The sequence below is a fragment of the Diachasma alloeum genome, unplaced genomic scaffold (genome assembly GCF_001412515.2).
Source record: "Diachasma alloeum isolate Michigan unplaced genomic scaffold, Dall2.0 Dall_scaffold_00382, whole genome shotgun sequence".
NCBI lineage: Eukaryota > Metazoa > Arthropoda > Insecta > Hymenoptera > Braconidae > Diachasma > Diachasma alloeum.
The window spans coordinates 37,631-51,978 of NW_021680521.1; the positions used below are offsets into that span (position 1 = coordinate 37,631).

The following is a 14,348-nucleotide window of genomic DNA, read 5'->3' on the forward strand; positions in this document are numbered from 1 at the left end:
CAAGAAAAGTCACCACTCTCGGTTAAAGAAATTTTATTCCCGGATAATTTCAATTGTTCGTAACTTACTATTAATTCAGTACTATCCCGTGTAGTCGAAGGAAGGATTGAAAAACCGGACCGATTAAATGAACTATTTCCACCAGAATTGTTACTGCTCCGTCGCTGCTTCAAGACTGTTTAATTTTGGTTTTTCTGACATTTTTATATGAATTTTGGGGTCACTTGTCACATGGGCTCAAACGACTCCATTTTTAATTGGTGGAAAATGTCGTATGACTTTTCCCACTCTTGATTTTTATGGGGAAGTAGTTTATTCGGTTTTTGGGGTCTTAATTAATCTGTTTGCAATCGTTCCTTCGCGTGCGAATCTTAGTATTGGGTAATTGGGGCATGCTGAGTGTGCCATTTCATCACTTTTGAACTCGATTCCAATGTCTTTGGAATTTTTAATCGAGTTCAAGTGATGAAATGCACTCAATTTAGTTTACAATTGTTGGTTTGGTTCTTAATGATTTCACATAAAATTATTCTAGCCTTAAAGTTTCTCGTACAAAATTTTGGACATTACAGTTAAATCAAGATTTAATCAACAGGTCCCGCGATCAAGCCAAGGTTGACCCACAGTCAACCCAAGGTTGACCCATAGTCAGCCCAAATTTGACCCGTGGTCAAACCAAGGTTGATCCATGGTCAAGCCAAGGTCGACCCATGGTCAAGCCAAGGGCGATCTATGGTCAAGCCAAGGCTGATCCACGGTCATGCCAAAATTGACCCATGGTCAAGCCAAGGTTGACCCATGGTCAAGGCAAGGTGGACCCGTGGTCAAGCCAAGGTTGACTCGTGGTCAAGTAGTGTTTCCCGATACCCAAAAAAATATCGGTACTCAGTATCGTATCGAAGCAGATTACTTGGTATCGATACCACAAAGTATCGCCTTGGAAAATATTGATACTCGTGATATCGATCTTTTTAAAAATTGTGGATGACACTGGCAAATGAAAAAAATTAAAGTTGAAGAATGTCGCGTTAAAAGACCTTAAACATTCAGATTCATTCACGTCAGGATATCCCAGTATTGTTTACAATTTGGTACAGACCATTCTATACATTCCGCCACTTTCAATCATCAAATTTGTCCATTAAATTACGCAAGGAAAAATTGAGGTAAGTTATGAATATTCAGTGTCATTCACATTACGTTTTGCACAGAATTATTATTTTCTTCATTCGAGGGTGGAACGTCATGAGAGTCACTAGGGAATGATCAAATTTTACGAGGGTTAAACTCTATGAAAGCCACAAGGGAGACGATTAAATTTCATCAGTCAACCGACACGAGGGTCATATGAGAATGGTCAAATTTTACGACGATCACAAGGGGATGGTCAAATTTCACGAGGGTAAAACAGCAAGAGGGTCGCGAGGAGACGGTCAAATTTCACGAGAGTCAACCGACACAAGAGTCATACGGGGATGGTCAAATTTCACGAGGGTAAAACAGCAAGAGGGTCGCGAGGAGACGGTCAAATTTCACGAGAGTCAACCGACACAAGAGTCATACGGGGATGGTCAAATTTCACGAGGGTAAAACAGCAAGAGGGTCGCGAGGAGACGGTCAAATTTCACGAGAGTCAACCGACACAAGAGTCATACGGGGATGGTCAAATTTCACGAGGGTTGTTACATCGTAGCACCTGCGAAGGTCTGCTGCCGCGTTCACATGCTGGCGGCAAGCGGCGGCGGCATGTTACGGGCGCCGTTGTCACTGGTATGTGCCCGCGCTGACGGTTATGGGTAGGCGGTAAATGGTGGCAGCACCTTCTCGTTCGACGGGGGGACGCACGCCGACGGACACTATGGCGTCAGTTAGTTGAAACCGACACTGAAACGTGTATCGAGCTCTAACAAAATATCAAATCTCATCGAGTCATCACGACTTTAAACAAAACGAACCCAACGGGTTCATCAACTGAAATGATTAAACAACGACTAGTGCACTAGTGAAACGAAGTTTTGATAGCAAATGGCTACAAAATAACGATCGAACGAACGATTACCCAACGGCACGAAATCACACGATTTCGTGCCTCCACGTGGCACACAAGCGCTTACAAGGACGCAACTAACGATTGCGCCAATCGACCCGCAAATTAGCCTGCGTTATTAAGGTTTTAGTGTAGGTTAATATTTATATGTGTGGACACGTGCTAACCGTTATCACAAATAACTAAAATAACCAACAACTACATTGTATTGTATGTATGTGTGTGTGTGAATCATCGTGTGTGTCACCGCCATTCGCAGTGAACCCTCCAAACTTAGTGTATTGATAATAAATCTGGGTTTTTTAGGCCGAAAGGCTTTTTTCCACAGTGTTCTTTTTTTTTCTACAATTTAATGCAGCTATCATACCACCTAGGGTATGATAGCCTCCAACGTCNTCTTATTTCCAAGAAAAGTCACCACTCTCGGTTAAAGAAATTTTATTCCCGGATAATTTCAATTGTTCGTAACTTACTATTAATTCAGTACTATCCCGTGTNCAAATTAGCCTGCGTTATTAAGGTTTTAGTGTAGGTTAATATTTATATGTGTGGACACGTGCTAACCGTTATCACAAATAACTAAAATAACCAACAACTACATTGTATTGTATGTATGTGTGTGTGTGAATCATCGTGTGTGTCACCGCCATTCGCAGTGAACCCTCCAAACTTAGTGTATTGATAATAAATCTGGGTTTTTTAGGCCGAAAGGCTTTTTTCCACAGTGTTCTTTTTTTTTCTACAATTTAATGCAGCTATCATACCACCTAGGGTATGATAGCCTCCAACGTCAATTCAATCTAGCGTATCAAGAATTGTAAACATGCGAACTTATTCGACCTGCTCTATAACATTAGATTCTAATAACATTTCGCAGCTTTCGCCGGGAGTATGTTACATCGTAACACCTGCGAAGGCCTGCTGCCGCGTTCACATGCTGGTGGCAAGCGGCGGCGGCACGTCACGGGCGCCGTTGTCGCTGGTATGTGCCCGCGCTGACGGTTATGGGTAGGCGGTAAATGGTGGCAGCACCTTCTCGCTCGACGGGGGGACGCACGCCGACGGACGCTATGGCGTCAGTTAGTTGAAACCGACACTGACACGTGTATCGAGCTCTAACAAAATATCAAATCTCATCGAGTCATCACGACTTTAAACAAAACAAACCCAACGGGTTCATCAACTTAAATGATTAAACAACGACTAGTGCACTAGTGAAACGAAGTTTTGATAGCAAATGGCTACAAAATAACGATCGAACGAACGATTACCCAACGGCACGAAATCACACGATTTCGTGCCTCCACATGGCATACAAGCCGCGCTTACAAGGACGCAACTAACGATTGCGCCAATCGACCCGCAAATTAGCCTGCGTTATTAAGGTTTTAGTGTAGGTTAATATTTATATGTGTGGACACGTCTCTAATCATCGTTCAGCTTTGAACACCTTCGATAAAAAATTCTTCGATTTAGACTGTTTGATCAAAAATGATCCAGTCCAGAAAACCTTGGGAATCATATGGGATGCCCAGAATGATCTGTTGCGGTACACTTTGAATTAGGTTGATACTAACGTTGCTGCAACAAAACGTAAACTCCTCTCTGAATTGTCGAAAATCTTTGATCCGTTAGGGCTACTGGGTCCTGTAACATTATTCGCTAAAGTCTTAATTCAAGACTGCTGGAAGGCTAAGATCACTTGGGATGAGTCTCTTCCTCAAGACATTCACACCAAATGGACATCATTAGCACTTCAACTACCAAGGTTGCAAGAAATCTCATTTCCTCGACAAATTCTGATCCCTAATCATTCTCGAGTCGAAATCCATGGATTTTGTGATGCCTCCATTCATGGATATGGGGTGTGTCTGTATATCAAATCTAGCAATCCACAAGGTGATGTATTAATCAAACTNAAGCGTGTCTGTATATCAAATCTAGCAATCCACAAGGTGATGTATTAATCAAACTAGTATGCAGTAAATCGCGAGTAGCACCCTTGAGTGGACTTACCATTCCTCGATTGGAACTCTGCGCAGCTACCATCCTCAAAAGATTATATCTTGAAACTAAGGCTCAGTTGGACTTCTCCATTGATCAGGTTTATTTGTGGTCTGATTCCACTATCGTTCTTTGCTGGCTCAAGAAAGCCCCTCATCTTTTAAGAACTTTCGAATCAAACAGGGTTGCAGACATTCAAGAGTTAGGAAATCAAGTTAGCTGGAGACATGTCCGATCTGAGGACAATCCAGCTGACGCATTGTCTCAAGGACAACTTCCATCCGACTTCGTCAAAAATTCTCTCTGGACTTTAGTCCTAGATGGTTGATTCTCGACCAATCCCAATGGCCACAGTTGATCAAACCTTCGGTCACTCAAGTGCCTGGACTAAAAAAGAGCATCTGCCTGCTCACTAACATTTCACCTGAATCCATTTAGACTCGTTTCTCGAATTTCGAACGATTGGTAAGAGTTGTTGCTCGCATCCTGCGTTGGAAGAATTCACAAGCTCCTCGAAATCGCCCACTCTCGGTTGAGGAAATCCACGAAGCCGAATATCGCATCGTCTTGATGGTTCAGCGTGAACGATTCTCCATCGAACTCCGAAGGCTTTCGACGACACAGTCTTCGGAGGGTCCAGTCCGTTCATATTTGAAGGGAACTCCCTTTGATCAATTACATCTATTCGTGGATGACAAGGGAATCCTCCGTGTGGGGGGACGTCTTAAGAGGTCGGAACTCTCCTACAATCAAAAACATCCCATTTTGCAGCCCAGTAAACATCCTGTTACGGATATGATCATTCGACAAGTTCATCAGTCAAATCTCCATGCAGGGATCCAGAGTACTCTTCACGCCATTCGAACAAAATTCTGGATTTTAAACGGCAAGGATCAAATTAGGAAACTTGTCCGTCAATGTATTGAATGCATCCGCCAGAAACCAAAGTTGGTTCACGCTCAGATGGCTGATTTGCCTAGCGCTAGAGTCAACGAAGCACCAGCTTTCTCGCGCACAGGTGTCGATTTCTTTGGACCAATTCTCATCAAGGAGAAGAAGGATCGTAACCGATCCTTCCTCAAGGCCTACGGTTGTGTGTTCGTTTGCATGGTTTCAAAGGCCGTACATATCGAGCTTAGCACTGATCTTTCCACAGAAGGTTTTTTATCAGAATTTCGAAGGTTTGTCAGTCGCAGAGAAGTTCCTGAACATGTCTATTCTGACAATGGTACAAATTTCGTTGGAGCGAACAGAGAGCTCAGCGAACTTTACGATCTGATTTCCACCCCTGATTTCAAAGAGGTAGTAGGAAACTATGCTTTGTCCAAGCGCATCGAGTGGCACTTCAATCCGCCACTGTCTCCCCATTTTGGAGGGATTTAGGAAGCGGCTGTAAAGAGTTTCAAACATCATTTAAAGCGCGTTTTAAAGGATCACAAGCTCACTTATGAGCAACTTAACACTCTTCTTATCGAGATCGAAGCAATCTTAAATTCGCGACCTTTGTGTACTCTTTCAGCCGATCGCAATGATCTCTTAGCCATAACTCCAACTCACCTATTGATGGGTAGACCATTCAACGCGCTGCCCGATAAATCGTTTATTTCAGTTCCAGATAATCGTTTGTCTACGTACAATTTTATCACTAAGGCCAAACAAGATTTCTGGAACAAGTGGCACAAAGAATATCTCCACGAATTGCAAACTCGTCATAAATGGTATGACTCAACTGCTGAACTCAAACTAGGCTCTAGCCTCCTCATGGATGATCTAGTCACCTGCACGATGGCCACTGGGAGTGATCGTAGAAGTCTTCCCTGGGAGTGACGGCATCGTTCGAGTCGCATCAGTCAAAACTGCTGGCGGCATCTACAAACGCAACATCACTCGCCTATGTCTCTTGCCTGTAACTTAGTTGTAATCTAGCGTATCAAGAATTGTAAACATGCGAACTTATTCGACCTGCTCTATAACATTAGATTCTAATAACATTTCGCAGCTTTCGCCGGGAGTATGTTACATCGTAACACCTCCGAAGGCCTGCTGCCGCGTTCACATGCTGGTGGCAAGCGGCGGCGGCACGTCACGGGCGCCGTTGTCGCTGGTATGTGCCCGCGCTGACGGTTATGGGTAGGCGGTAAATGGTGGCAGCACCTTCTCGCTCGACGGGGGGACGCACGCCGACGGACGCTATGGCGTCAGTTAGTTGAAACCGACACTGACACGTGTATCGAGCTCTAACAAAATATCAAATCTCATCGAGTCATCACGACTTTAAACAAAACAAACCCAACGGGTTCATCAACTTAAATGATTAAACAACGACTAGTGCACTAGTGAAACGAAGTTTTGATAGCAAATGGCTACAAAATAACGATCGAACGAACGATTACCCAACGGCACGAAATCACACGATTTCGTGCCTCCACGTGGCACACAAGCCACGCTTACAAGGACGCAACTAACGATTGCGCCAATCGACCCCCAAATTAGCCTGCGTTATTAAGGTTTTAGTGTAGGTTAATATTTATATGTGTGGACACGTGCTAACCGTTATCACAAATAACTAAAATAACCAACAACTACATGGTGTTGTATGTATGTGTGTGTGAATCATCGTGTGTGTCACCGCCATTCGCAGTGAACCCTCCAAACTTAGTGTATTGATGATAAATCTGGGTTTTTTATGCCGAAAGGCTTTTTCCCACAAACTGTGTTCTTTTTTTTTCTACAATTTAATGCAGCTATCATACCACCTAGGGTATGATAGCCTCCAACGTCAATTCAAGGGTCTAATGTCACGAGAGTCACAAAGGAATAATTAAATGTTATGATGTTTGAATGTTCCAATGGTCATTTTCCACGAAGGTCCAACGTCAAAGGAGTGAGGAACAAAGGATCACAAGAGTCACAAGGAAATACGAATCTTTAACGATCTTAAAGAATCACATGGAACAATCTCCAACTCTTTGTAGGAAGGATAATGGTGTTCATTATTCAAGTTTATTGAATTTTTCACGGAATCATTTCGGGCCCTGGAAAGTTCAAAAACTGGCGATCTCCCTGTAACTTTCGTACTGACTCGTAAATTTGATCGTCCCCTTGTGACCCTCCCAGTTTGACCCTTGTGAAAATTGACCGTCCCCTTGTGTCGGTTAACTGCCGTGACATTTGACCGACTCCTTGTGGCCCTCGTGAAAATTTGACCCTCGTGGAATTTGACCATCCCCTTATGACCCTTGTGAAATTTGACCATCTCGTGGTGACCCTCGTGACGTTTGTTGTGAAATTTGACCATCCCCTTGTGACCCTCGTGCTGTTTGACCCTCGTGAAATTTGATCGTTTCCTTGTCTCGCTCGTCACGTTTGATACTTGTGAACCTTGTCTCTTTGTTACCCTTGTGACTTTTGACCCTTGTAAAATTTGATCGTCCCCTTGTGACCCCCGTGACCTTTGGCTTTCGTGAAATTTAGGCATTCCCTTATGACCCTCGTGACGTTCGACTCTCGTGAAATTTGACCATCCCCTTGTGACCCTCGGGAAATTTGATCGTCCCCTTGTGACTTTTGATCCGTGTGAAACTTGATCGTCTCAATGTGACCCTTGTGACTTTTGACCTTCGTGAAATTTGATCATCCCCTTGTGACCTTCGCGACGTTCGACCCTCGTGATGTTTGACCCTCTTAAAATTTGACCATCCTCTTGTGATCCTTTTGTCCCTTCTGATATTTTGACCCCGATAAATCATCTGATTCTTGTGACCGCCCTGGTCTTTAAATCCGTTATGAATATTTTTTAGATTTTTTTTCTCATTACTTGTCCGTGAGAAAATATCAATCCCAACCCAGAAATATCAATACACCCAATATCGCGATGCGCAAATATCGATCCAAAATATCGAATATCGGAACAAAAAATATCGATACAAGTAAGTATCGATACTAGATCGGGAAACACTACGTCAAGCCAAGGTTAACCCAAGGCCAAGCTAAAGTTGACTCAAAGTTGACCAAAAGTCAATGCACAGCTGGCCCAAAGTTGACTTACGTTCAACCTTGATATTGATCTTTCTAGGCTCCAATGAATGGCTAGGAGTCGATTTTCACATTTTTCGCTTTTTTTCGGCTCCTGTTCCTGGTTAATTTTAAAAATTTCCGTTCACTAGAAATTTCATTTCAAATTATCTTTGAAAAAAAAATATATTAAAAGTGTCCTGGGATTAATTTTCAATTCCGAAAAAGTTGATTGGAAATAAAGAGATCACCAAGAATTACAAATCCAATTCTCAATTTTCAAAAAAGTTGATAATATTGAGAGGGGCTAGCATAAAATGCATTGTAGTCCTCGTTGCTCCAATCCTCAACTAACTCTCAATTTTCTCTCAAACACTGAAAATGATTGAAAGCCCAACTATCAACTTGGTTCGCCAGAGTCATTCCTATAATTTTCTCGAAATCCGGAAGATTTTCTCGAAATTTTCTCGAAAACCTACGAATTTTCAAGAACCGCATATGAAAAAATTTAATAGAAAAATCTTGCGAATTCGTTAGGAATTTCTATTACAGTTTGTTTTGAATTTTCTACTAGTTTTTGGCCGATACTAGTAAAATGTTCAATAGAATATATTCAATAGAAAAAGTCAGTGCAATTCGATTTTCCTATTTAACTTATTCTCTTCAGATATTTTCTATAGAATGTCCTTGGCTCAAATTTTTTACTATTTTCCTTTTGTTCTCATCAAGAAAATCAAACAAAAAAAGTTGGAAAATTTGAGAAGAGGGAATTCTATAAAAAATATCTCAATAGAATAAGTTATATAGAAAACTAATCGAATTCTATTGACTTTTTCTATTGAATATTTTTTGTTAAACATCTCAATAGAATCGGCCAAAAACTAATTGAGAGTTCAACAGATATCCAATAGAAGTTTCTAACCAATTCGCTAGGTAAATATTTCTATTAACCCTCGATCACTCGCGCTCGGCCGCTAGCCTTCGTTTATCGCACGGTTAGCGCAGCGCCGCTGGAGTAAACCGAGCGCGCTGTTGCCATGTTGGCCCCTACCGCTACGTGCGTCTTGCAAATGTGGCAGTGAATGGAGAAGTAAATGTAGCTCGCTCGAGTGGTCGACAGAGATTTACTCGCACCGGGCGGAGCGGCGCGACGCGCTTTTCTGTCCGTTCGACTTGTTTTTTTTTGTAGCTAAACAAATTTTTCGAGAAAAAAACAGACAATGCCAACGCTCAATAGGAAGATTGAACCAGGAACTCTAATTTTTAAGAATTTTTAAGCGTCAAGAAACACAAAAATATAAATAGACAAAAACGGGCGGCGTCGCGCTCATTGAACGAGTAATCGTGGGTTGAATTTTTTTGTCTGTGACTTTTTAAAAAACCCAACCATTTTCTAGAATTTTCTATAAAATTGGAGAATTTCTTCGAATTTTACAAAGAATTGGACAATTCTCTCGAAAACTTATTGAGAATTGAATGTTGTTTTTTTTTGTTGATTGTTTTTAATAATCGGATCTGGCTTCCCCTGGGCCAATCAGAGTTCAGTATTCAATAACATGAAGTACTTCCCAATTAAAATTAAAGCGGTTATTTCCCCCTAGCTTATGATAATTTCCCTGTAGTTTTTGATAATTTCCCTCTAGCTCTGCAATTGTTTCTCTAACCAAATAATTGTCAAATATTATCCTGTGGAGTGGAAGAAAGTCATGAAGAAAGTCAAAATGAGTCGCTTTGGGAAGGATCCGATTACCAAAAATAATCCGTCGAATACCACCCGACCTCCAAAATTAATCGGACATTTCCCTCATGTTTTCCTGCGTATCAACGATCGGGATAAGTTTTGCATAAAAATCCCTGGCGCTGCGCGCTCGGGATTTTAATCTGCAAAACTTTTCCCTCCCGTTGCTACGCAACGAAACAATCGGGGAATATCCGATAATTTTGGAGGTCTCGTGGTATTACTACTGATTATTTTTCTCACTCGGATCAGAGCGCAGTATTTGAGGCTGTCAAACAGTTTTATTTCGGAAATTTCTAAAAATAATTCCGACGGAAATTCACTAGTAGCTTTTCAAATGTTTCTCATCTTTCAACGCATTTCACGTTTAATATTCTGTCTGACAGATAAACAAAAAAATGGATTATAAATGTATGACTGTGTAAATGTATCCGGGTGCTGTTCACTGCCCTCTGCTTGGCCGAAATCCGAGTAGAAAAATAATCCGTCAAATACCACTCATGCTCCAAAATTAATCGGATATTTTGAAGCACTAGTGGTATTACTACTGAAAATAGGATTTTTGATTCTCAATTAGTTCTCAATAGTTTCAAAAAAATTGAGAGTTGGATTCTTGATTTTCAATTAACTCTCAATTCACTGAGAGTAGATTGAAAGACAATTGAGAATCAAAAATCCAACTCTCAACTCTCAAAAAAGTTGAGAGTACATTCAGAGATACTTGAGAATCAAAATTCAAAAATCAAATTTTCAATCCCGATAGTAAAGTTGATAGTAAAGAGGGCGACTGGCATAAAATGCATTTTACGCCTCGTCACTTCAACTTTCAAATAACCCTAAATTTTCTCTCAAAAACCAGAAATTATCCAGAGTCCAACTCTCAACTTGGTCCGGAAGAGCCAAGTTTCTGAGAGCGTTCCAGAAAATTCTCCGGTTTTCGAGAAAAGCCGTCGATTTTCAAAAAAAAATCGGAAAAATTCTCCAATTTTCTAAAAACTTTGAATTCATGTTCCAGTTTTGTAAACAAAATCGAGAAAATAATTGGGTATTTGGGAACGTTTTGGGAAATTCTACGATTTTCTAAAAAATTCAAGAAAATTCAAGGTAATTCTCCGATTTTCTATTAAATTGCATGAGGTTCGCCGATTTTCTCATAAGTTCGGAAGAATTCTACGGTTATCTAGGAAATTCCATGAAATTCATCGATTTTCTAATAAATTCAGGGGAATTCTTCGGTTTTCTAGAAAATTCGACAAAATTCTCCGTTTTTCGAGAAAATTCTCCAGTTTATTAAAGAATTTGAGAAAATTCTGCGTTTTTATAAAAAATTGGAGAAAATTATCCAGTTTTCTGAAAACTTTGAAAAAATCCTCCGGTTTGCGTTTGAAAAAAGAATTTTTGATTTTCAATTATCGATCAATCTACTTTTAACGTTTTTGAGAACTGAGAATTTGATTGTTTTGTTTTTGAAAATAGCATTGTTGATTCTCAATGATTCTGAATTAGAGATGCAAAATGACAGTCATTTTTGAGATCGCGTCATGTGACCAAAAAATGACGGTCATGTGACGCACGAATTTCGTAACCACAAATGATCGCCACAAATAATTTATAAGCAAATTGTTGTCAAACCATCTATATGGATACATAATGACTGTTAAACTCATTTCTAATTTGTGATTGTCATAAATAACATAGCTTCATCTCTAGATGAATGGAAAATGACCGTAATTTTGATTTCAAAATGCATATTAGGCTAATGCAAAATGAATTCAAAGAAAAATTGATAATAAAACAATGAGACAATAAAACAATACTTATTACGAAAAGCTAACGTTTGGCAATTCTTCTTTGGTTTTACTCATTCATTTGCTCATTCCCCCTCTGTTGTTCTTTTCAATTTATTCTTCATATCCTCCAATTTCAATCTTTTCTTCTCCAACTGCAGCTGTAGCAAATCATTTTTGAGATCCAATCTCTTGACTTGGTGATCCAATCTCTTGACTTTTAGGCCTTCATTATGGAGTTTAGTTCTGTTGATTTCAATGTTGATTTTGTTCTCTTCAGAACAGCTCTCGGTTTCCTGTTGGAAGTTGATCCCATCATGAGGTCTATCAAGAATGTTTGGAGAAGAACGAAACTAATTTTGCATGTCGATCCTTTTTTCCTACTCTGACTGGAGTTCCGATTCATCCTAAATGAAATTTAAAAAATTAGTAATGGTCTCAATGATTGCACGATAGTTAAGAAAAGTAATGTGTGTCACCTTCGAGGGAACAGAGTTTTTCTCCACCTTCTTTAGGTCGACAAATTCATGTGGCTGCACAAAGTCTGCCTCCTCATTAACATCCCAAAACCTGTTTTATCATCAACAAAATCCACTTTCTTAATTTCTTGCTTCAGTCCGGTTGTATCATCAGGCTTCAGTATTTTCATCATTTGCTCAGCTAGAGGTGAACTCACAGGTTTTTTCAGGTTCTTCACAGACATTTTTGACCAGTCTGGAAGTTGCCCGGAGTCTCGAAGATATCTATGAATGTCCTTATTCCCTTCAATTGGATCCTCCAGTTCATCATCATCGTCACCCACAATGAATAGAGCATCTGAATTATAGAGATTTTTGAGGGGCTCTATCTGACGCCCAATCACCTTTAATATTTCCTCCATGAGCGGGTCGGATTAAAAATTTTTGATGCCACCTCCTACAATCGATAATAACTATTAGTAATTCCTCATCATCTACCGAATAGTTCCTCAGATCTAGGAAAGACTATCAAGAGTTTCACTAATCACGGAAAATGTAATTTCGAATTTTTAATTGTAATATAAAAAATTCTGTATACGTACAGAGTGAAGAAGAGTGTCATGAACAGGGCCATTCATTTTCTAAAAAATCTATCCAACTTTAATGGACGTGTCATTAATGGACAGAGACGTGTCATTTTTTAATGAACGTGCCATTTTCAGAGGAACTCCATTGAATTCAAGTAAGGGGGGAGGGGAAAATAATCATGAAATTGCGAATCCCCTTGAAGTAGAATCGAGCTCAACATTTTCACGTGATACGAATGTGAGGGTTCGTTAAGTCACTTCAACTTGCAATCAAAACATGGGCATTGACCATCAAATATTGTTGAATTAACATTAAATTGCAAATTCAAGAATAACTTTTCATGAGTTCTATTGATTTCTATGGAATAACTGCCCGAAAAATCAGTTTTCGATTATTTTTTTAACGAAATTTTGAATTTTCAATGAGGAAATTTCAACTGAAATTTGTCATTATCACTTCATCATATTTTTTGTCCGCAAAATTTACCTGTTTTCACGTTTTCGCTATTCTCTGTTGCCACATAACTCTTGCCCTTGTTGTTTAAATTGTTCCAAAATTTTTTTAACATGTCAAGAGTACGAGGTCGATCTGCATTGACATTATATTCTTCGTGAACACTGTTCCAGGCTTTGTCTTTATCTCCTTTTGATACAGAATTGGTTTGTTTGCATTCGATTATTTCACCAAACTTCTGGATGATAGTGATAAGAGACATCTTTTCATCTTGAGTGAAATTTTGGGCTCGAATTTTGGTGGATCTTCTACAAGTATAAAATTATTTTAAAAATTGAGGAAAATAATGGATGGACACGATGATCCATTGTAAACACTTTGAAATAAAACACTTATTCCATCCTTACGTGTCATTGTTAGCCATCGCAGACAGAATTTCCTCAACTCTCGTCTTAATGGAACACCAATATTCAATGCTTTTCTTTTTTATTAGACGCAATTAACTTGAAACCGGCAACTGAGGGAATAAACACCGAGTTTTGTTGTCCTAACCGTCCGCCATTTTCCCCTCAACTCATGCCGGTAAGAGAAATAATTCCCCTCACGCAGGTTATATGATGGGGAGTCCCAACTTGACTTAACCACACGTTAACCGTGGTTAACTTGAACCGAAAACTCGCCCCTAATCTGGGCTTCGTTGTAAAGGCATTCTGGACCGGTTACTGGGTTTCTGAGTGGCGTCATGAGGTACGGCAATGAGGGATAGCCAGCGTCGCCCAACAATAATGAATCTCCATACATCCCCACGTTAAAATCATTTTTGAGCCTAGACTGGTTGAATATTGTCACGTCGTGAGCTGACCCAGGCCATCTTGCTACAATATCTATGATCTCTAAATGTACATTGCACACTGTTTGGACATTAATTGAAAAGTAATTTTCTCTGTTTCTGAACAATTCTCCGTCACGTCCCCCTAAATGGGAAGAATGAAAATTTATCATGAAGACCCGCGATTATGTCGATAGTGATTTAAGGCGACACCAAAGTGAAACTTGAACATTTTTGACTGATGAGAACAGCCATTGAGGGACTATTGGTCTTTCAAGGGGAACTAAAAAACTAAAAAAATTTTTTGGCTCAACCCATTTTGCCTGATATGTCGTGTTTTTGTTGTTTATTATTATTATTATTTGTTATAATTTTTTCTATTTACTCTTTTTTTTTCGTTTTTGCACGCAGTATATACAAATCATTGTTT

The 14,348-nt window shown here is 39.9% G+C and overlaps 1 long non-coding RNA gene across 1 annotated transcript in view; it reads right to left on the reverse strand.

The window, feature by feature from the left end:
* The window catches only part of LOC107041859, a 15,232-nt gene extending 1,843 nt beyond the window's left edge, over nucleotides 1–13,389 (reverse strand). The window contains exons 1-3 of the long non-coding RNA XR_001461096.1: nucleotides 13,123–13,389; nucleotides 12,070–12,505; nucleotides 11,639–11,997 (exon numbers count right to left, since the gene is read on the reverse strand). This is a non-coding gene — a long non-coding RNA (uncharacterized LOC107041859). The remainder of the gene's footprint in view (nucleotides 1–11,638; nucleotides 11,998–12,069; nucleotides 12,506–13,122) is intronic.
* Between the last annotated feature and the right edge of the window lie 959 nt (nucleotides 13,390–14,348).